Consider the following 21,583-nt stretch of genomic DNA (forward strand, 5'->3'; position numbering starts at 1 on the left):
AATGCACTGCGCGAAAGCCGAAGATCCATCTCAACAGGCCGCTCAAATAGTTTTATGGGAGTACAACTGGTTTAAGTGCGAGACGAACGCTCATCTCTGCAAATTTTTATAATTAATTAATTACCCCGATTCCTCTAGACTTACTGCTGTGCTATGTAGGAACGGCGAATGAGCATTTGAATGTGGCCGAATTTCCTCTAAAAATGTTGATTTTTGAATAAAATTGAGAATATTTTTCCTTGTTTGTGTACATCTTGGATCAAACTACGACCAAAATTCTCTGAAAAATCGGGGGGAAAACATTTAAGAACTTTTCCGAAAATTCGTGATTTTCCAAGGAGATTTGGCAAAGTCTGAAAGCTCATACGGCGTTCTTCCTTGGGACGAAGCCTAATTCTCCGATCGAATTTCAATTTAACTGATCCTGGGCGGATCTATTTGATACTTAAGGTGAATCCAGGGTTCGATTAGGGATAATTCAAGATTAGAGATAGCGCCACCAGTCACCACTGAGAATTTCAATTTCCTTCGACGATTACTGAAATAATATTCCTCGTATTACAAAAAGCAGATCCACAATATATAGATTAATTGTTGCTTGATTTTTTGAGCCAAAAATATTGGCAATTAGAATTACAAGCGCAGAGAAAGTACGGCTGAAACTTTCAGCTCAGAGGCGGCGGCCGAGAGCGCAACGGAATCCCTCATGTTCTGTCTCTCTCTCTCCCATTGCCGCAATGGGAATTACTTTCCGCCGTAGTTAAGACTTTATTTTTGGGAATTTTGAGGAGAAGTTTTTACTGAGTGTTTCTCAAGTATGTTGCCATATCCCCTGGATCTCCAATCTTGAATAAGTATTACGGTTTTTATTATTTCGGCAAATATATGCGGCTATTCTGAGCAGCGCGACGTGGTGGCCAAATTGCAAAGTTCCAAGCCTGGATTCACCTTAAGTATGTTAAACTATAAAGATCCATTATGATTTTAAAAAAAGTTAGACTCTTAACTTAATGAATTGTGCGCTCGTGCAGAGTCGAGCCCTCGTGGATACATGAGAAAAATCCTTACGGGAACCCGGTCCATTTATTCTTGCATTCTGTGTCAAAACAACGACTCCAGCTCGGAGTGTGGCCGCCGCTGCCGCCAGAACCGCTTGCCAATCCTCCCTATCGAATTTCAACGACTTGCCAACACGCGCGACTTAAGTCAATATCAATTCCTCCTGTTGCCAAACATGAAAATAATCCTTGGATTTCCCTTGCTCTTATGCCAAAACAAGTCTGGCGATTCTGACATGCTCGAGGTTACTCTGATCAGATTAATATCGGTTGGAGAAAGAAAACCTAAGAAGCTTCTCAAACTTATGGTCGCTTCTTGATCAGTTATATTCCTTAGGGAGGTCTTGAGTGGTTTCCATTGTTACTGAGGGAAGTTTCAGGATACCTTCAGTGCGGCACGATAAAAGGTCAATGTTTGCAAACTTTAGGTTAAAGTCAGCGATAAGGCTTTGGAATTGGATCCTTGCACGGGATTACGGTCATTTGCTACTGCAAAAAATACAAAATACGAAAGAAAAATTCCATGATTTTTACAAACTTGAAAGTAAGTTAGGACCTAGCTCTAAATTTGCAAAAGTTAGAAAATATTTTCGTCCGCGTTTTAATTGTTTTATGGCGGCAAATTATTACAGTCTCTTGCAAGGAGCCACCTCCAGAGTTAAAAATACTTCTGAATTTTACTCAGGATACGCAAAAATTGTCCTTCGCTTGATGCTAGGTATAATGAAGGCTTCCTTTGAACCTCCCTTAGTCAAAACGGAAACCACTTGAGACCTTCTTAAGGAAAAGAGCTGTTTCAGAAATAACTATGAATTCACAACCCCATACCCGATACAAATCACAAAGAAACCGAACTGTTTGATGGGAAAATCAAATCCATAGCTTTGTTTGGCACAACAAAGTGAATTAAATACCGCAATATGTTTAAATAAATCCGGGACTCAACAAATTATTTTTATCAACCAATCAAAAGCATCATCTGATAAAAAACCGAGTAAAGGATCCAGAGTTTTGCACGAGTTCAGCGAAAATACACACCATTCGCCGAAGAATGTTACAAAATGTTGATGTCTTCGACAGAACCCTGAAAATGTTCTGTCTCCACGACATGCAACGCTGTGTTTCTGGGTTTTAGCTTGCTGGGTCTGAGGAACGCACCAGTCACCACCTGCACCTTATCGCCCTTCCGACGAAAGGGCGTACCTCAATTTTAACATAAGTCTCGTTTTACGAATATATCCATGCTTTTTGGGGCTCTAGCGGAAATCTAGATATGCCCTTACATCAGATGAGCGACGACCTGTCTGAAGATCAGGATCTGGACCATGAAATTACACATCACTGATCAAGCCGAGCGAGGAGAAGGGAGGATGGTTGGAGGGTGAAAGGGGTAGGCTCGACGAGGCTGGAGGGTGAAAGGAGTAGGCTTCGCGAGGGTGGGGGTGGAGGGTTGAATGGTGGGTATCGAAAGACAGAAGGAGGAGGCGTGGTCTACACTGGAACGGGGCCTAAAACTGAACTCAAACCTGATCCTATCGGCGGTTCTAATTAATTTACACGTTCCAGTTTGTCACTGGACTGGCCCATGTTCTGTATTCCTGGCAACAAACTTCGAGACATTTCGAGTCGGATGACCACAACGACCGACCCACGACAGGATCTGACAAATCGCCAACCGATCCAAACTTGAGCAAAATATCAGAAAGGACAAATGCGATGAATGGCAGCCCTTGACGTTACGACCTGAACTGTCAAACTTGGGAAGAACAACGTATGAGCCTTATGACGTTGCCGATTCTCCTTTAATGAAATGTGAGTTTGCAGAGAAGTGGAGATAATGAGTCAACTTCTCGTTTAAAACGACACCGAAACAATTCCGACGATTCATCGATCTTTTCGACCTTAAGGAAATACATACATGCAATGCTAGGAAAGAACGTTGTATGAGCTGTAGAGCGTTGCCGAATCTCCTTCAATGAATATTAATTTTCAGGGAAGTCAATAAGTAGGGAAATAAATTTTGGTCCAAAACGACACAGAAAAAATCCCTACGATTTTATCGACCTTACAAGGCAATACATCTGTGGATCGCGTGAAAAAAGGCGGGGAAAAAAGGTCATCAATTTGAAAAAAGTGGAAAAAATCCCGGATCGCGTGAAACGTTCGGCCGAATGGCACTTTTCGCACCCCTGATTCGCACCCCTGAACTATTACAGTTAAATCTCAAGAGAGGATCGTGAATCGCATTTACATACATATTCACCGATATACATATATATATTCACACACAAACAGCATACGCAAATAAAACGTGCGAAAATGAGGTCGATCTGTCGGATCACGACCCTTCGATGACCCAATTAGACAAACATACATTTCTTGCGAACTCTCCTCTTGTATGTTCATTAGGGATGAAATATATGGGCCTCTAGAGTTGAAAAGAGTGTCGCACAAAGGGCAGAGATCCATCTTTTAACACGCTACTGGCCTTAGTTGATCGGTTCTCGTTAGAGATCTTGCAGCAATACCTAAAGTCTTATAGCCGATTGAACATCCTTCAAGGCTTCCTCACGCGCACTAAATTTTTTCCCCTGAAAGTTCCAAGACATGCGATCTAATTAATTAACTATTTCTATCGAAGGAGAACGCGTGAAATGAATATCTTTCCCAATTACGACCAACAGATCGTGTTGTGTACCAGTAAACTGACCTAAATCAGCTTGTCAAAACCCGAACATATTTTTCTGGTGTGATGCTTTCTGCAGACTAAGAAATTCGGACGATTCTTTGGCTCAGGTAATGGATGTGCCTAAGAATATTGCGTCAACATTTCAAACCATACCCCTCACTGACATGGATGTTTTAAGGGCCTTTATAGGGATCCTCCGTTACAAGTAAACTCAATTGGACCCGAATTATAAGAAAGATATGACCTCTTTCAATGCTACCATTGATAAAAAATCTGTTTTGTACACAATGTATGATTTTCTGTGATATTACACTAATGTCGATGGTGTTCAAATTGGATCGCGTTTGACAGATAGGAACCATTCAACATCAGCTATTGCCAAATTTGACTGGGCAATTTACCTAGTTCTTTACAAGAAAACAATTGTGTGGATTCGTTTGAAAAAGTTTAGGAATTTGCTGCATACTACGCAAAAAATTCCGTTTGCACATAGATTTGCACAACCGTTTCTAGGTATGTAAAAAACTAAAGTGCCCAATTGAATGGCAATAGTTGATGTGGCTCGGTTCCTTCCTGCTTGACGCGAACCAATTTTGCCCACAGTGCGTAACCTGGGTTGAGAATAAGATGCGCCCCCATGAGAAGCGACGCGCCAGGAGCGAGGAGCGGTGAGGCATAGAAGTTACTTTTTGAGAGTTCTGGGAATTTTCGCCGGATTTCAACAGGATCCTGGGATCAAGGATCAAGGGCAGAGGGATCGTTGGCGGCCCTTTTGGATAGGTGCTCCTAGACCTGTTGCCTTGCTGCCTGCTGAGTGCTGAGCAAAGAGGGCTCATGATTGCTCTGCCAACTCAAGAGGCTCAGGGTTGTTTCTTCCGCCGAGTGAATTTAAGAATCCATATTCGTAGATGGCGCCAATCCCAAACTGCTGAGCTAAAAAAGAACGCCGCGCCGTGCTTAAGAGTCATCAACCAAATTTCCGTCTATTACTTAATTGCGAATTTGTTAGAATTTTCATACAATTTCATTCCCAATTAATTCTATAGTACCTATCTGACAATTTTCAAAGAAAAATAATCATGAATCTGCCTTACTGAGGAAGAACGCCGTATGAGTCTTCAGACGTTGCCAAAGTTCCTCCGATAAAATACCGAATTTCAGGGAAATCTGCGAATATTTTTCCTCCAGTTTTCCACAGAATTTGATTCATAATCAGATCGAATTATCTAAAAATTTCTGGAGATATTCTTAACTCTCCTTAAAAATAAACATTTTATTTAAAGAAATTTAGCAACTCTTGCATGTGCATATATCCTTTCCATGGCAGAAGATGTGCTTGCAACCAACCTCCTGTGAAAATTTTCCAACAAATTGCCAAGTTCTAACGTCCTGTATTCCCTTTCGAAAAACTCTGCCCAAACGACGTCAATTCCTACGACTTTGAAAGGGAAAGCGAACTCTCTGGTTGTGGTCGCCCCATGCTACGGAAGAAAGGCGTATGGGCTTTCAGGCGTTGCCGAATTTCCCACGAAGTAATACGAATTCTTGGGGGCATATGTGAATATTATCCTTCCGATCCTCCTGAAAATTTTATTCGCACTTCAATCTACGGTATAGGAAAGTTGCAAGGAAAAGCACTCCTAAATTTCCGTGTAAAATAAATACTTTATCACGAGAAATGTGGCATCCTTCGATGTTCATACGGTGTTTTGGCCTAGCATGGCAGCGGCGGCCAGCCGCCACCACCACCGCACCGCCCCGTTAGCAGAGCACTTCCCGGAAACCCCTGTTGTTGAACCCGGAGCATCCAACGCTAATTAGTCGATGAGTAAACACAGAGTACGGCTATGCCAACTCCCTGTCTCCTAACGATCGATTATCGAAGCGTTGTCAATCGATACATCCCTATCTGAACGGTGTATTCTATCGATGAATGTCATTCGAGAACGACTCGAGGTTCGACCCACGCTGGCTGGAAACCGTAAAAAAGGTGAGGGCGGGCCGGTCGAGGGCTGAGGGATAGGGACACTGGCGGGGTTGGATGGGGGTGAGAAATCATACAACGTAAACAAAACCTGATGAACAACAGACGAAACACTTTTTACAAGGGACCGGTCCTGTTCTTTCGTCCTCGGCTCAGCGGGGAAGCTTTGTTGTTTCAGTGTCAAAATGTAACTTCAACATAATTGAATTGGGGGAAAAAGGCGAAATTAGAGGGCGCTTTTCTTCGGCCTTTGTTCCACTGCCCCAAGGAGCTTCTGCTTCTCACCTCCTAGGTAGCGGAACACCTACGCTACGGCTGTTAAAGCGCCTTGATGCAACTATTCGTACTCCGAGGGTGTCCGTGTTGCATATAAGATAAATTGAAGGCGTTTTGATGCTTGATGTGACGCTGCGTTGTTAACACCGCGCCTTGATGCAACTATTCGTAATCGGTGGATGGCCCTGTTGCATGGACAAAAATTGAAGGCGTTTTGGCGCTCTACGGGACGCTGGCTGCTGCAGTACTGCCGTGCCACGGTGCCAATGAAAAGTTAATGAACATTCGATAGTTGCCACATTTTTCGTAATGAAATATTTATTGCTGAGGAAAATGAACAATTTCCCTTGAAATTGCAGATACTTTGAAATTAAATCTTCTAAAAAAATAGGAAGAGAAGTAAGTTAGGCACTACTTTCCAAAAAATTTGTATATTATCAAGGAAAGTTTGGCAAGTCCTGAAGGCCCATACACGTTTATTCCTTCTTTAGTAGCCCAGTGCCGTACTTGTTTGAGAACGAGTTAAAGTATCTGTATTATTATCTGTTCCTAATTTTATTACGAAATTAAATTCTGTAGGTACTGCCATGCTAAGAAACAACACTGTATGATCTTTCAGGCGTTGCCAAGTTTCTCCTGAAAGGGAGGCAAAATATGAATATTTTTCTTCCACCGCGCTGGCCAGGCTCCTGTTATAGGTCCTGACCTGACAGAGTATACCTGAGCTAAATATTTGTATAGAAAACAAAAATCTTTCAAATTTTGTGACATTTTGGATCAAATTGAGCAGAAAGCGTTTGGTAAATTTTAAAAAATAAACATTAACTCTTAAAACGATTTGAGTTTTATCAGCAGAAACTAGGCAACATCTGACTGAGCATAAAATGTGTTTCCATACGTGAGAGGATGGAGCTTTGATCTTCACTGAGCCTCCTGAGTATTAGGTTGAATATTCATGCTCATGATAAAACAAGCATTCAAAAGTGAAGCTGACACATCTTCTTCAGTTAGAGAGCCAGCAATGCAGCAGGGTAATCCAATAATCCATTTGTGGAATGTTATCTCAAATAGTAGATAAGGAATTTAAAATTATGAGGGCCTACCAATATCAGTTCTGTCTATTCCTGTGGGCTTTCATAAACTGTGCACGTCTTTTCTTCACTGATAGGACCCCACAAACTAACCGAATTAAAGAAAAGAACTGAATTGAAACTGCAAGACCAGTGTTCCACACCAATAGTGCACAGAACTATACACAGTACCGTTGGGAAAGAGGCACACTGGCGCAAGGGGATGGGGGTAGGAAAATTCTACATACTGAAACAATTATAGGTTTGATCAGTTACTTAATTTGCACAAATTGTCCTTGAAAAATGAATGTAAAATTGAGGCATGTTTCAAATACCCCCCTTACTTTCCCCCACTTTCAATAAACTAATTAATCAAATTCAAAGTGGATGATTTCCTGTATAAGTATGTAGACCTTTCCAACCAAACAGCATGTACTTAGGTACTCATGTCAACTTTGCTAAGATTGTGCATAAGTATATTCAACTCTTTAGTTGGTGGAGAGCTGAAAGCTCTGTTCTGCAATTTGCCTCAAATTTTCTTTATATTATTCTGAATATTTTGGCAGAGATGTGCACAATGTTGTTAATTTTGAATAGGTACTTGTAAAAAAGGGAAGAGATGTACGATCTTAGCGACTTTGACATGCGTTAATGCTGTTCAGTCGGAGAAGTCCTTCTATTTTACCTAAGTATATTACACAGTATGCGTTAAAATTTGAATGCCTAAATGATTCACTTAGAAAAAAATCTGATTCCTTATTAACTGTTCATACAAGGGGGTAGCTAGGTCATTCTATTTGATACATTTCAACAACACTGACAAACAAAGAGGAATTTGAACTTCACAGATTGTCATTTACTGCCAGAGTAATTGGACCCCGTTTAACAGAAAGGAACCAAGCCACATCAGCTATTGCCAAATTTAACTGGGAAATTTAATTTTTTACGAGAGACCGCTTGTGTGGATTCCTCTGAAAATTTTGCGGGATTTGCTTCGTAATATGGAGAAAATCCACTAAAATTTGCACGAAAATCCGCACAACGGTTTTCATGTAAAAAATTAAATTGCCCAGTTAAATTTGGCAATAGCTGATGTGGCTTGGTTCCTTTCTGTTTAACGCGGTCCAATTTAGGAATGAATTTATCAAGTTATGATTATGTAGTAGGCAGCAGGGGCAGACTGGGACTAAAAAAGGGCAGGGAATATCAAAGTATTGAAGTTAATATTCGCTGAGTGAAGGAATTGGACCCGTCTAAACTACCCTCATTAAGTATCAACATGCCTACTAGGGTTTATCTCGGTATTCCCACTTTACCTGTCCACCCCTGTATGATCCTGTCTCAGATAACTTTTCCTTTTTCATAGCATGACCGGGATACATAATACCGTATCCCCTGGATACAGCAAACGAGGAAAGTTGTCGGAAATGGGCTCTGGGCATCGGTACTTACTTCTAGCAAGGACTAAGGTTCAGAGTGAAAGAGGAGGATAACATGCAAGTCCTTCATCAAAATTTCTTGGGAGGGCAAAGTCTAATGATGTATCTAGCAGATTTATCTAACCTCTAGAAACCTTATTCGATCAGGAGAGTAAAAAACATGATCATCATTGCGTGGTCAAAACCAGATGGGCCAATGATATGATCCACTGTTGGGGCTGGTTAGATTCCTTCACTGTCTCAAAAAGGCGGTTGGCTAGGATAATTGCAATCAAAATATGGAGATAATTTCGGAATCTGATAACAAACTGGAGTGGATGTATACTTACTGCAACCCAGTGAGAAAAAACTGCCGACAGGCATGGACTACATAGGTACAGCAGATTAGCACTAAGTACTGACAGAGGCTGCAGTTGAGTACTGGAATAAAAAGTAAATGAACAAGAGAGGGTATACATACCTTTACTACATAATCCACACTGATGAGTTGGTTGAAACACTAAGCTATCGGTCAGATAAAGTATGGCACCGAAAGTATCCTTAGAACTGTGTATCCAAATGGTCTACCGGAGACTTGAACACAAGCGTTGCACACACACGTAACACAGGAGGAATCACTGAATGCAAACACGGTGCATTCCTGCAAAAGCACACCGGAAAGGCACTGGTCGAAACGGAGGAATCACTTCGGGCCGACTCAACAAAACAAAACGCTGTAAGTAAACCTTTCTGTGGTTTGACGCCGAACGAAAGGACGTAGGTTCCGCAGCACAAAAGCTCTTGGACTAACGAAGAAAAAGAAAACACAAGAATGGCCTGCTGCTGATCCTTCGCGTGGTGGGGATGTTGAGGGAGCGAGTCCATCCGCTAGTGCTGCCCTCAGCGTCGAAATATTTCAACTACGTAACCCACTCTGAGATCCCCGCTACCCGTCCCGCCATACCAGCCTTCGCCTCCCGTCACTGACCGGAACCACTATGGCTACCGTTCATGAGGGGGGGGGGGGGGGGGGGGTTGGTGGTGGTGGTGGTGGTGGTGGTGAGTGGTAAAAAAAACTTATTATTATAAAAATTAAAAAAAAAAAAAAACTTATTACTTACTTAAACGAGAAGCTTGGAGGACAAGGCGCAGAAGTGCAGTTTTTGAAAAAATTGAGATATTAATGATTTCAATTAAAACTAGTTTTGATGCATATTTTGAGAAAAATTCGCACCCAAATTCCAATTTTTTAGCATCAAGATGTCAGCTTAAACTTTCTTTCCGCTATAAGGATTCCTTTAATTTAAAAACTGCAAACGCGTATTTCTCGAAGTAGCAAAGACTGCACTTATTCGCCTTGTCCTCCAAGCACCTCTTAGATACTATTTTTAAAAAATAAATCCACTGGGTACACAATTATTCGTTGTTAATATGTTTATTCTGAGCAGTTGTGGACCCAGAAAGCAAAAAGAAGAACCGCAAGGTACTTTTTATGATGTATGAAAGTGCTGATTTTCCCGACATTTGTTATGCCAAATCTAAGACGTAAGAATCTCTGGTTTTGTCATTCATATCTACCAAAAGAATGATTCGTTAAAAACAATTGTTTTCATTTTGCCGAAATATCATCTGATCTCGCCATTAGCAAAAGCTTCACATCAGAGACGAGAGCAAACGAGAGGAAAGGTGGGGGTGATATGGGTGCGGAGAAAACGAAAACCCATAATAATAAATCAATAAACAGAAACTTACATTTTGACTTCATTTTGACCTTTAGGGGTAGTTCATGTAAAATAAATTGCATTGACTTGAAAAACTTAAATGAAAAATAAATTTTACGAAAGGAGTTTTCATCCCTGGAGAGTTCTTTCAAAACTTGTCTTGTGATCCTGAACCGCATCCATAAATAAAAAGAGAAAAATCAGTAATTCATCATCACTTAAGTGCTTTAAAATTAGAAAATATTTAATTAAAAGATTTTATAGTCACGTTCAATTCAAATATTGGCTCATACAGTTTTACAATTATGAATAGATATCTAAGAAATTTCAAAAAAAATTAACCGCGGCGAGAAACTGAAGGAGAGAATCTAATTAATACGCAATTAATTTTATTTTAATTATACGAATATTATTCAAAATAACTGCACAATGGGCTTCTTAAAAATGAAACGTATTGCACTGCATTGCGGTAGCAGTAAGTGAATAATGAGTACTGCGTGAGTAGACGAACAAGAGTTTAAAAATCAGTCTTGAAGATTTAAAAGACCAGACTCCATCTAGGGTCCATCGAGAGTGAGAAGAAGAAGAAGTTGGCAAATCGGTGATGGAAAAACCAAATAAATTGAGGCCTAGAAAACGCCTGCAAATGTGTGAGTATGCTGCTACAATTTCAAGTCAGTAAAGTTGTATGGCTCCGAAATGAAGGCGTTAAAATGTATGCGCAAAGCGGCAAAGATGCATGCCAGCTTCCGATAGCTGCAACATCTGCATCCTAGTGGCTGTCTCCTGAACTATTCGATCGTTTCTTGCTGTTTGCCTCATCTATTATCCACTGGAATGCAGCACTAGTCTATTAGAGACTTTATAACACTTTTTTTTTTTTTTTTTTTTTTTAATTTTACTCTATATAACTTTTAAGTGTTGCCTTCTTGTATTGCTATGCACGAGGGCGAATCTGTCGTAAGCAAATAGTCAAATCACGCATTTCATTAAATGCTTAAGCAGATTGTCAGATATTCTTACTTAGGCTGAAATTCTGATTATTTCGCTGACTGTATACAAAACAATCATCTGATCATGTGGAAGATGCGAAATTTCCATCTAAGTTGCACTGAAAATTTTTTTTGGGATATCATTTTGATTTATAGCGTCGTTTCTTGTCAACAGAGTGAGGGTTTTTTGAGTTGTACGGAAACGTCGTTTTAGTATTTTTTTTCTCAACTTAAACTTGACGATGGCAAATTGACGCTACTTTATCTTAAGAAAATCAACTTTGGTTGACAAGATACGATGCTTTATAAGTCAAAATAATATCTCAAGAAAAGATTTTTCAGAGTGTCTCGTTTTATTGTTAAATTGATAATCGTTGTTACATGTTCAGCATATCGACTCTTGGGTATTTACACAAGGTATTTACACAAGAATTGAATTTTTACGTCAGAGAGTTGATATATCGATTCGTTAAATAGATTGTTTTCGATTTTATAAAAATAAAATGTACGGTATTTTGGTATTAAAATTTGTTATCATTATCGATTCACTAAAGAGTAAATGCACCCGAAATGACAAGAGCATATCGATTCTTCCTTATTTTCACCCATGTAGTTGAATTTTAATATCAACAAGTAGATATATTGATTGACCTGGTACATCTAATTTTTGCAAATTTTTCCGGTGAATTCGATAGATTTTTGGAAGTGAAATAGCTTTCTTTCAATTCACGGAAAATGCTCTTGCCTTAACTATATGTCTTGATTTTTATATTTTCTACTTGTTTCAATCCAAAGAGGCTCAGCATCTCAGCAGTGTCCGATGCTTTGATCATTATCATATCAGGGAATATGGTGCGTAAGCATTATGCCGTTTCGGGGAAAGCAGGTAAAATGTTCGGTGAGACAGGAGTGCACGGAAGTAATTTGACGGTGAATTTGAATGAGGTGGACTTCGTGATCTGGATTCAGATCGAGAGTGATTGTAATATCACTAAACTACATTTTGCAACGGGGTGGTAAAAACAATTTGCTGCTCATTTTCGGAACAACCCCTTGCAGATAAGTACTTTCATAGATGAGCCTAAACAAGGAGGTGGCTACTGCACAATACTGCTCAATTCCTCTTCTAAGAAAGTTTTTCAATTTTTACGAATATTTTGTTTTTTAATAAAACTCCTGACAAACTCCTGACAAACAGTCACTGTTGATAACGATCTGTAATACTGCTTTGCATGTATCCTACTTTGAGCATTGATAGTTCGTCGCGACTGATGAAAATACTCATCTCTTGCCCCTTCATCGGTCCCTATGAAAACCATGCAGGAGAGAGCATGCAACTTATGAAGCTCTTAAGTGTGCTGTGGTATCACTTGAAATTGAAGGCGCTCTCTTGTTTGCCTGGACCTACCGGCACACTGAATGTCCCCGTCAGTTGTCCCACGCCCACCAATATACATATAGTAAGTTTTGCATTGGTGTGGCGTGGGTTGCGATACATCGATTTGTCTGTCATTTAAACTTATAGAAAAGGATCGATTTATAGGGTGTTCGCAGCGAACACCTTAATAATCGATTCTTTACCATAGCCACACATGGGAAAATATCGATATTCGATCATTTATGCCACGCCACTGAAGTTTTGTCGTGCGAAGGGTTGAACTTTTAATTCGATTTTCTATCGTAAGTTTGAATTGGTCAGTGGGAAAAGTTCTCCTTCAAAATTTTCTGTATACCCGTTTTTGTTCCCAAATCATTCCTCCTGAAAAGATATACGTAAATGACAAATGAAGGAGTTTGAAACTGTGGCTGGAGATTTTTGTAAGTTGAGAAAACCTGCTCTTTGCAATTCAAATCAAGTAAAATTCTTAATTCTAGCGTGATGTAATTAATACTGATTGATCTGACCCCGGTTTACTTTATTTAAAAAAGGAGTATCTAGGATTATTGTACAGACCAATTACCAATGCATACGAGAGGAAAAGAGTTGAGTCTGTATGTATCAATGGAAAATCACGGAGAAAAATAGAACCGCGCTGAGTACCAGAAGATGGACTTCATCACATGAGACGGATGATGATTTTGCTTTAACATTCCATTCCGCATTTGGGCACAGCCGACACTTGTCCCCAGCACATTCCTCCTGTACTTTCGCACACACTTCCTCTGCTAGGTGACATGTTTTCCTGCAGTCCACCACATCCGGCGGATATTAAAGCAAAGATGGTGCTGAGCACCGTTCTATTTTTCTCCGTGATGACAATAATATGGGAGGAAGCTAAATTTTCTACACACGTGATATAATGTCACACAAATTCGACTGAGTACCTTTCATCGACTCGTAAGTTCGTAAAAGACAAGTTATACAGGTGGAAAATGAAACCAAAAGGAAAATTATTGTTGTAATGGATCAAATGGACGAAAACTATAATTTAAAGTAAAAATAGGGCATTCCGTTTTCGGGATGGGAGAAATAAATTCGGACTGGGAGTAAGATATGGATTTGGGAACTTTTCATGATCATCCTTCAAAAATACAATTTATGCGCAAAAGGAGATATGCAGTGGAAATGTTGAAAGGAATAATCACTGAGGCTTGATCTTAAACATTATCTTAAATTAAAATAAATTAATAAAATAGGTAAATAATGGTTTGTGATTTTTAATGGCAAGTTCATGATGCAAAAACAACTGAGATAATTCATTTCCATCTTACTCATGGGATCGTCTAGATCGGATTTAGCAAGAAGGAACTAGCTCGATAACAGTGTTGTAAAAATGTTACTTCTTCATGATCATCTAAAAAAATCTCCCGGAAGAGCGAATCGTTTTGACTTCCCATCGAAAAATTGTAAATGTTAAAGGAAAATAATTGTGTACATATTTTAATGCTGTACATACATTCAGTATTTTTATAAGAAAAGGAGGAACTCTACGATTTTGAAAACATTGTAATCGCGCTGGTTCCTATCTGCAAAATGCGATCCATTATTCATCACTTTTTTGAGACTGAGCTGCGGAAGGGTTACAGGAGTTCCTTTCCAAACCATCCAATTTCCCCTGTTTGGTTTTCGTCTTCAACGCACCGCCTCTGAAGAGTGTGTCCTGCGCCCTTTTGTATAATTGAAACGACTATTTTTATCTTAAAAAAGCGATACCTCCAAAAACACGTAATCCAAGATTTACTCCGGGAGGGAGCAGCAGAGCAGGTCCCGTCTCAGTTCAAGGAGATATAGGTAGCTGAGCCACAGGTTAGTTGAAAGTGGAGAGACCAGATGAGGGGGTATTTTAGACATTAGTCCATGCCACAAATAATCGAGATTGAGATTGCTTTCAATGAAGGCTGCACATAGTAGCGAGGCGTGAATGATCGATTATCGATCGAAGCTTCTGAACCCCATTTGAAGCTATGGTAAAGAATCGATTATTAATTAAGGTGTTCGTTGCGTACACCATGTTTATCGATCCTATTCCATAGGTTAAAATGGCAGATCAATCGATATATCGCACAACACACCACGCCACTGGCTACACATTCCTGCCTCTCCGACAACGGAGAAAAACAAGGAAATGTATAAACATGTAGGTTCTTTCGCCTAATGCAAATACAATTTGGCGCAAGTGCTATAAACAATTCTGGTACTTGCCTTTGGTATTTTACTTCGTATTTGATTTTATGATTTAATATTTAAAATGCCATATAAGTATTGTGTTTTGCTCCTTTTTTAAATTATACTAATACAAAAAAGGGCTATAATTCGCTCAAATTTACCAGGGGTACCGATGAACTGCCGTGCTAAGGTAGAATGCCGCATGAGCTTTAAAACGTTACCAGATTTCCTTAGATAAAAAAGAATTTTCAGCAGGGCCGGATTAAGGGGGTGGCCACATGGGCCGCGGCCCATGGCGGCAAAATTAGGAGGCGGCAAATTTTGCAATTTTTTTTAAATGCAGGTACAAAAAAATCGGATTCAGAAAAAAATTACAAACAAGAAAAGGTGACAAAATCTCTCATTTAATGAGAGTTCATTAATTTCTAATTTTGTCGTATTTCGGTGATACAAAAGACTGCGCACCTCTAATTAGTTGAGTTAAGAGAAAAACCAAACACGTAATTTGGCCTGGAGCGGCGCGGCGCAAAGAGAAATGATGACGAGGACTTGAGATGAAAAGGAGAAGCCCTCGACGCGGCGCGGCGCGGCGGTCGGCATGTAACACATATTAGCGCCTACGAGACTGCATGAATACTTCACGCATTGCGTCAAATACAGCATGGTCAACAGCGGTCGGCGCGGCGTGAAACGCACAGTGCCTACAAGACTACATGAATACTTCACGCATTGCGTCAAACACAGTGTGGTCAGCGCGGCACGGCGGCGGAAGTTTAAATTATTAAACCACATTTATGTTTGTTCTTTCTTAATTTTTTAGTTCATTTCTTATAAATGAAAGGCCTTGTCCCCACAGAGATAGGTTTACGGAACTGAACTTTTGCGCGAAGTTCCGTGAACTTTTGCTAGTAGTGTTGATAGGGCTTACGCAAAAAATGTGTCCAACACGAGTGAACGCGTTTTATGCACCCTTCTCCCTCCGGCACGTTCACTTGATGGTTTTTATTGATGTTTCAAAATGAATGAGAAGAAGGCGGCAAAATACAGGCGGCCCATAGGCGGCAAGTAGGTAAATCCGGCCATGATTTTCAGGAAAATTGGTGAATACTTATATTTCCTTTTTGATGCGAATTTTATTCGCGATTAGATTCAAATTATCTGAGTATTTCAAGAGAAATTTTTCATAACTCTCTCTACAAATAATTGGTTTTAAAAAACACATACATTTTTTTAAAAGAAAAAATGTTCAGGCATTGCTGCTGAAGGTACTATGTATGTTTCCTATTTTGATTCTTAAGATTTTGAATATGAGTTTAGGATGGCTTCGTCATGAAAACGTCTTTCACGGAAAAAACAACTTAGCGCTGAGCTTAATCACCGCAGGTAAAGTACTGTTGACACTACTACACTGCCGTGCTGAGAGAACGCCGTATGAATATTCGAGAGTTGCCAGATTTTCTACGATAAAATGTTTATTTGTGAGGAATGTTAAGAATATTTTTCCTTGCAATTTTCAGGAACTTCAGATGAAATTGCGGACAAAATTATCTAAAAAGTTGGAAGGAAAATATTCATATGTTTACCAGGTAATCCGTGTTTTATCAAAGAAAATTTGGCAGCGCCTGAAAGTTCATACGGCGTTTTTCCTTAGCACAGCCCGGCCGTACAGGCAGTAGGGCTAATCCCTACCGCCTGAAAGGCTGGATCCTAATGCATGCAAGGCTCATCACTACTGCCTGTAGTTGGCGCTATTTTACACGAAGTGTTACGGCTCAGCGCAGCAGCGCTAAGTTATTTTTTCCATGTGTACACGTAGGTATACTGCCGTGTTAAGGTAGAACGCCGTATGAGCATTCGAAAGTTGCCAAAGTTCCTTCGATAAAACATGTATTTTTGACGAAATTTATTCATATTTCTCCTTGAAACTTTCAGATATTTTAGGTTAAATTGCGTAAAACATTGTGTGAAAATTTTGAAAACAAATATTCACAATTTTCTCAGTAAATTTGGTTTTTATTGGAGGAAATTTGGCAACGTCTGAAGGTTCATACGGCGTTTTTCCTTAGCACGGCAGTATACTGTTCGTTTTGATTTATAAATGCATGGATTTAGTGTCTTCCTGTGATCGGAGGCAGCGGACTTGTTCAAATCTGGAATTTGCGCACGCTTCATGGCCATGCTCTCGGTAGGCAAGGAGATGCACACGGGAGTTGGGACCCAGGGCGCTGAAGGGATTTCAGCTTCAGTTTGACGCGCCGCTCTGTCGCTCTCGCACGCTCGCACTGTAGCGGAGACACTGTCATTTTTGACGTATCTCCATCTGACACCGATGTAAAAGAAAAATACATTTCCAAGTAGAATTTACAATCGTTCATACAGAAACTCCCGGTATATGTAATTATTCCCCCTTATTTTTTCTTAAAAGTACAGTGGAGGACACTATATAAAGTCGCGCTGTTTTTCAACGGCCTTTCATAAAGACGGTAAGTCATACATGTATATGTCACACGCAAATAATCGAATCAGGCATTTTGCTTACTAGGCAGATAGTAAAATATTCTTACTTTAATTGTTTTTTTAGGGGGGGGTGTGCTAATATTTTATAATAAATAATTCTTTGCTTACGTTGGAAATAATTTACATAGTAAGAATGTGCCTCGAGAGGTGGCATCTGTAATTATCTCTAGACTTTGAAGTAACATTTACCTCCGAATTTACAGAAAGGTATAAAATACCGAATTTTTCAAATTTTTACAGTCAATACACGTGAAGAATATTTAGAGAAGAATATACCTGGAAAGTCTGTAGATTTGATGGATTTTTACTCTAAAATAGTTGAAAACTTAAAGGCCTTTTGTCAAAACTACACAAAATTTGAAAAATTGTCAAAATATGACGATATGCCCAGGCATTCGATTAAATGCCTGATTTGACTAGTTGCCAGCGACATGTATAATTATTGCAAGAGAATAATACTTTCGAGGCCTAAACTTAAACATGGAAAAAAGGGGGAAAACTAGGATTGGGAAATTGTAGAACTTGCTGTGAAAGAATCTCCTATGATGTTTTATAGTGTAAGCAGGAAACCACCAACATTAGTCTTGGACAGATCTATTGGAATTAGCCTGATTGAATTTCACGTTACCTATGTTTCTCTCACATGTTTTATTTCTGTTTTAAAAAGAGACCTACATAAAGTATTTGAAACGTCTGTAAATTTACCCCAGGATACAATGAAAATATTTGCGAATTTGAAAGTTTCAGTTTTGATTGGTTTTCTCTCAAAAAAATAAGACTTATGGTAAAATTAGGTTAATTAGGCAACGTTCGATACGTAGTTAGGCTGCTTCCTATTGAATTCGTCCATTTAAACCTCCGTCTTACATAATGCATGTTACATCAAACATATAAATTCTAGAGTCAACGTTGTAAAATTTAAATAGAAAACCTCTTGATAAACTCCAAAATATTTTTTTTTATATTTCCAATATACGCGGTTGTGAGCGTAATACACTACAAATAACTATACGGCATATCATAACTATACAGTCGTTTCGCTAAAAGGGAAATGAATACTTAAACGTTAAGTATTTCCTAGATAGCACCCTGTCTCCGTAGATCCTTTGTCTTGGCTCATAAAAGTTTTACGGAATTTTGATAATGTAAAAATGACTACCACTTTATTACGCACTTGCCTCAGCGTAAAATATAGTTTGTGCTGAACTTTCGCTCAAACTCAGGTCAAATAAAATTTTAACCTTCGCGTCAGGAAAAAAAATGATCCAGTTTTATTTGCCACTCTATTTATTACTTGCGCTTTAATGGATGAATAAGCCAACAAGAAATTTACATAGATTAAAAGTGAGTGATTTCCAAACAATTTTCCAAAATTTGCGTGGATTAAAAAAAAATGCAGTACAAAAAATGTTCACAACGGATCTGAGTGATTTCTAATTTTTGTATCAATCCTCGAATTCACTCGCTTATTAATACGGACCCGCCTAAAAAACCGAAGAAAAATGGATGAATAAGCCAACAAGAATTTTAAATGGATTAAAAGTGAGTAATTTCCACACAATTTTCCAAAATTGCATGGATTAAAAAGAAAGAAAGAAATTGCAGTACAAAAAATGTTCACCACGGATCTGAGTGATTTCTAATTTTCATATCATTCCTCGAATTCACTCGCTTATTAATACGAACCCGCCTAAAAACCGAAGAAAAAAAAGCCCTCAATATCATCGCCCTTCGAAGTGTGTATAAAATAAGCTCCGAAAAAAGGAGAAAGGCCGTTGGCCAGTTCGCGATCGAGGGAGGCTCTCTCATTAACACCCCTAATCACGGCATGGTGTGAATTTGAGCAAGGCGTGGCGTTGTCCCTCGTCTCACTCCAGAGCGACGGGGTCGATTTTAGCTTTTAATCTCAGCCTCACGGGTTCTCTAGCTTCCCACGTGGTGTGGAATCTTAATCACCGATTATGAGCGAAGGGCACAAACTTACCGTCATACACCCGGCGGCAAAGTAGGAGAAACTTCCCTTGAGAAGTAACAAGCCTTTACGCCAACGGCAAAAACTGTTGTTTCGGTAAGCAAAAGGCAGAGTCCAAGGGGTGAGGGGGAAGGAGGGAGTTTTTGACCCGTCAAAACAGAGTTTGAAATTTTGCTACTCATCCCCTTCTTTTTTGTCATAAAGTGTTTTTATCATCAAAATGGTACAGTTAATACAAAATTTTGGCTGGAACATTTGGAACGTCAGTTGTAATTGAATCGACGTATTCAAAAACGTCCGATGTCCGAGACAATGTTTCAGAATTTGAGTGGACAATTTCATTGTAACTTAACGACACAAGATGGGTTAAGACGTTAGGAATGAAGAACAATTTTATAATTAAATAAAGTGTAATTAAACGTTTACAAAAGAGATCGATCCTATTCATCAGTGTCGTGGCACAAAAGAAACCCACCGCAACCCCCCCCCCCCCCCTTGAACCCTTTATTGAACTCCGGAAGTTTTTGCATACGTCGATTCAATTATTGGTGGCAGGAATTCGACTTATATTAACTTTTTTCGTATTGCTCACTGTTAAAAATTTGAGAGTCTGTTTCACCACTTCTCCTGATGGTTCTAAATTTCACTGTAAAGAATCGCACTAAAAACACAAATCTCCGCAAGCAGGGAATAAAATGACGCGTATGTTTTTTTCTAAAATGAGTTAAATATTCTCTATTATATTCAGAAGTTCCTTCTCCACTTCCACTTCCTAGGAAAGTGTTGCTTCTCTATAAAACTCTAAAATTAAAGCACGTGCAATGGTTCTTATTATACAATATTTATTATTAGTCGAAGGGACTTGAATAGAAAAACAGAATCGTCAAAACTGTCAGGTTAGACTTATAGACGAGCAACATGCAGTAAGAAATCCGCGAATAGATAACTATAACTGCACGAGTACACGGTGGACGATGTGGATGTCGTTTAGCCTACCTTAAAAACTGAAGGCGAAAGATCAATGTGCCTAAATTCCGTTTATTCTGAATTTTTAGGAACAAAATGACCACTCATTCTGCGGCATCTCTTCAGCCCTTCCAAAAAAAGAGATGACAGAGCTGAAGAAATGTTAAAATTTAATTTCTACAGCCTTAGACATACGAAATTCAAGGACGTATTGCATTCGCGCATGAGTATTTTTGTTTAGCTTTCCCTACAGAACATTTTTATACGATTGTACAATTTCGAGCGGTCGCAACTCATTACGGTAAGAGCATCGGTATGTAGGCGAAACGCGGTGGTGATGAGTGAGGGGCGATATGAGATTCCAAGCAGCGGAAAGCCACCGAGAAAATTGAAGACTAAAGCCTCTAAACGTTCTCTCTTTCCCTCCGATTTTGAGGGAGGCTCCGTGAAATCGATTTTGTTGTTTTCTTCATGCCATGCACCCAATCATTTGACGTGCCACGAATAAAAATTCCCTCATTTCATAAAGATATTGAGACACCTGCTGCACAAATAAATTGGACCCTTTTCCGTGAACAGAGACAGACAGGTTTTCCAGCTGTAAAATTGATGTAATTATTACACCATGGATACTCTATAATCAAGTGTCAGGAAGTATCATTGTGGATTATAGATATCTAAAATCTATATTTGCGTAAGTGTATATCCGATTACATTTTTGAGAATCTTCGCTTTTTTATTTTTTTAAAAATCAAAGTAACATACAGGTTTTCTTAAAATTGTCTGAAGATTTTAGCCACTCATTCAAAATTAGACGTTTCCAGATATATTAAGATTATAAATTTTTCCTCTTTCTTTTTTCTTCTTTTTTTAAAGGAATAAATGTAAAATATCAGCGTTAGAGTGTGAAATGTTGCGATGTAGGGAGGGACGCATTTTCCGATTTCAGCCGTTGATGTACTCCTGCCTCTGAAAAAAGACACAATACCACGCATTTTAGCGTTGGTAGTAGAGAGAATATTAAATTAAGCGCAAAAAGAGGAAAAGTGGTTCTTCATCGAGGAAAGTGGGATGAGTCCTGCGACTGCAGGAAAATGTGGAGCAAAAGATAAATCGTTTTTGACGTGAGAGCGAAAATGTGTCAATTTAGTTTTTGCGATTACTGGGTGTAGCCGGAAATAATCCAGGTTCTTTCACGCATGCTTCCATGAAGAATTTAGAGAATTCACTTTAGCAGGGTGTGTTTTTGATCAATGGCGTTCTCCGACTGGAAATCTAGAGGAAGCATTATTGACGCCGGATTAGGCACGATG

General features: G+C 39.3%; 2 protein-coding genes across 5 annotated transcripts in view; one reads left to right on the top strand and one right to left on the bottom strand.

Annotated features, from left to right (window-relative positions):
- LOC109043827 (rho guanine nucleotide exchange factor 10) overlaps positions 1-9,372 on the bottom strand; it is a 181,786-nt gene extending 172,414 nt beyond the window's left edge. Inside the window, exon 1 of one of the 4 annotated variants that reach the window (XM_072298168.1) lies at positions 8,977-9,372. The gene's annotated coding sequence lies outside the window, so the exon portion shown is untranslated. The remainder of the gene's footprint in view (positions 1-8,976) is intronic. The other 3 variants (XM_072298166.1, XM_072298170.1, XM_072298169.1) reach the window with 3 other exon arrangements.
- A 7,680-nt stretch (positions 9,373-17,052) lies between these two features.
- Positions 17,053-21,583, top strand: part of LOC109043935 (cytoglobin-2) — a 146,301-nt gene continuing 141,770 nt past the window's right edge. Inside the window, exon 1 of the mRNA XM_072298181.1 lies at positions 17,053-17,298. The gene's annotated coding sequence lies outside the window, so the exon portion shown is untranslated. The remainder of the gene's footprint in view (positions 17,299-21,583) is intronic.

This window comes from Bemisia tabaci, chromosome 3 (genome assembly GCF_918797505.1).
Source record: "Bemisia tabaci chromosome 3, PGI_BMITA_v3".
NCBI classification, from domain to species: Eukaryota; Metazoa; Arthropoda; class Insecta; order Hemiptera; family Aleyrodidae; genus Bemisia; species Bemisia tabaci.